This window comes from Haplochromis burtoni, unplaced genomic scaffold, assembly GCF_018398535.1.
Source record: "Haplochromis burtoni strain Fernald_Lab_line unplaced genomic scaffold, NCSU_Asbu1 Contig_1723, whole genome shotgun sequence".
NCBI classification, from domain to species: domain Eukaryota; kingdom Metazoa; phylum Chordata; class Actinopteri; order Cichliformes; family Cichlidae; genus Haplochromis; species Haplochromis burtoni.
In genome coordinates this window covers 4,831-7,830 of record NW_024584084.1, presented here as the reverse complement: position 1 = coordinate 7,830, position 3,000 = coordinate 4,831, and the positions used below count along the sequence as shown (strand labels likewise).

Genomic DNA, 3,000 nt, shown 5'->3' with positions numbered 1-3,000 from the left:
AAAATTGAGAGGTGGGCAACGACGCCAGGGGTGAGGTGTACACCCTGATGGTAATTTGGACTCCGTGTATCGTGCCCACCCCCAAGATCCTATATGTATGTGTAATGAGAGTGTGAGTGTATACGTATGTTAGCAAAAACAGGATCCAAATACAGGACGAAACGGAAAAAATAGCTCTAATAAAAATAAAATAGGTTGTTAAAAGGAAAATGCTGTGGAGATAAGCATGATAAGGAAAAGCTGAACAGTAACATGAGGAAACAGGACCATCTGTAGAAAGCTATTTTAATAAACTCCGAGTTTAACTATGAGCTTATTGTGAGTACCATCACCCTGAGTAAAAATGTGCTTGGGTAATGAAAATGATTCATGAAAACAACAGAATAATAATGAATATTGCCTTCGTGTTAATCCAGTGGACCAAACAATATAATTTTGTGTCACTGTGGACTATCAGGTTCATGTATTAAAAATAGGAGATGTGTCCTTTTAAAAATAGAATAGAATAGAATAGCTCTTTAGTGTCACTTTACATGTACAACAAAATTGTGGGTGCTCCACCCCAACTGTGCAGAAAAAAAATATAAATAGTCAGACAGGAATAACATATAATAAGTAACAAACAGAAAATTATATAAAGTGGGCCATGTGTGGCCAACCTTTCAAATGCAGATTTGACATGTTTGTCAGTGTAATGGTTGACTCATTTTTTCCAGTGGGAGGCTGTAGCTCAAGAGGTAGAGCAGGTCACCTACTGATTGGAAGACTAGTGGTTCAAGCCCTGGCTCCTCCAGTCTGCAAGAGTGTCAATGTGTATGATTGTAGTTAGGAATTGCAGTTTAGAGAAAGTGGGTGAATGTGGCATGTTGTATAAAGATAAGAGATAACTATTTAGAGAGAGATAAGAGAGATAACTCTTTATTGTCATTGCACAGTCATACATAGTACAGTAGTACAATGAAATTGGAAAACTGTCCTACGTCGGCACTACATATAACACAACACGACACGATATGACACATCACAACGCAACAAACAACACAACACAGTATATTAACTTAGTAAATAGAAAAAGAAGAATAAGTGTATGTGTATTGCACACTGTTATTATTGCACATTAATTATTATTGCGCCTTGTTATAAATATAAATATTATTATTGTTATTGTTTTAAACATTGCTACCTCCCCCCTAAAAAAGTCCAGGGAGGTAGCCAATCAGGTCAGCTATTTGCATTGATCAGGGCTATTGTCCTGCTGTAAAAGCTGTCCTTGAGTCTGTTTGTTCGGGACCTCAGCAGCCTGAACCTCCTGCCAGACGGCAGCAGCTTAAACACCCGATGTTCTGGGTGTATACAGTCCCGTAGGATGCTACATGCCCTCTTGAGACAGCGAGTGCTGTACAGGTCCTTCAGGGAGGGAAGAGGATGTCCAATGATTTTTTGGGCCATATTGATGACCCTCTGGAGTGCCTTTCTGTGTGCTGTGGTGCAGCTGGAGAACCACACACCGATGCAATATGTCAGCACACTTTCAATGGAGCAGCGGTAGAAGACGGTCAGCAGCTCCTTCTTCAGGTCCATATTTCTGAGGATTCTCAGAAAGTGGAGATGCTGTTGGGCCTTCTTTAAGACCGCAGAGGTGTTAGAGCTCCATTGGAGGTCTGTGTCTATGTGCACACCCAGAAACTTGAAACTGGAGACCCTTTCCACACACTACCCGTTGATGCTGACAGGCTGCAGCTCAGACTTCCTCCTTCTGAAGTCAACTACCAGTTCTTTTGTCTTGGTGGTATTGAGGTCCAGGTTGTTATCTACACACCAATCTGACAGCCTATGAACTTCAGCTCTGTATGCCATCTCATCTCCCCCTGAGATGAGCCCCACCACGGTGGTATCATCTGCAAACTTGATGACTGTGTTGTCTGGGTGGGAACTAACACAGTCATGTGTGTACAGAGTGTACAGTAGGGGACTCAGTACACAGCCTTGTGGAGAGCCGGTGTTGAGGCTGAGGGCTGAGGAAAGATGAGGCCCCACTCTAACTCTCTGTACACGGTCTGAGAGGAAGTCTCTGATCCAGCAGCTGGTGGTAGAAGGAAGTCCGATTTCCAGCAGTTTAACTATTAGTCTGTCCGGGAGTATCGTATTGAAAGCAGAGCTAAAGTCAACAAAGAGCAGTCTGGCGTAATGGCCCTGCACTTCCAGGTGTGAGATGGTGGTGTGGAGCGTTGTAGCAATGGCATCTTCAGTTGATCTGTTAGCTCTATATGCAAACTGGAGCGGGTCGAGTGTGGGTGGCAGGCAGGACGTCGGACCAGTTTCTCGAAGCACTTCATTATAACAGGTGTTAGAGCAACTGGTCAGTAGTCGTTGGGGCTGCTAATGTTGGTACGCTTTGGCAGTGGGACAATTGTGGCTGACTTAAGGCACGGCGGGATGCAGGACTGGGACAGTGAAGTGTTGAAGATCTTAGTGAAGACCCCAGCCAGCTGGTCTGCACACTCTTTTAGGACCTTTGCGGTTACCCCATCTGGTCCGGCGGCCTTCCTGGGGTTCACTGCCCTCAGTGTGCGCCTCACCTCATATTCCTGCACTATGAGGCTTAATATCATCTATGACAACCTTAATATCTAAGGTTGTCATAGATGTTGACAACATACTAAGCAGTGTCAACCTGTAGCACTAATGGTATTGTCAGTATGGTTATAATTTTCTTCACCACTCATTGTTTTCTGTTTGGTTTGACTGACTTGAAAAAAGCTGTCTTGGATCCAGATTACCATGTTGGAAACAACATTGATGGCTGACAGGGGATTTCTAAGAATCACCCCGCAGTTCTTCAGCTTGAGACACCTGAGTTAGAAAACACTAACACTGCAGCTGTCTTTCGCTCGCGAGGGCAGTCATGGAACGCAAGACCTGCGTCTTATCACTGTCTGCGTGCTTTATTTATACTTTTCTGTGTGTGTGTGTGTGTGTGTGTGTGTGTGTGTGTGTGTG

General features: G+C 44.0%; 1 protein-coding gene across 3 annotated transcripts in view; it reads left to right on the top strand.

The window, feature by feature from the left end:
- LOC102311491 (deoxynucleoside triphosphate triphosphohydrolase SAMHD1) overlaps window positions 1-3,000 on the top strand; it is a 16,985-nt gene that overhangs the window by 9,209 nt on the left and 4,776 nt on the right. The gene's annotated exons all lie outside the window — the stretch shown is intronic.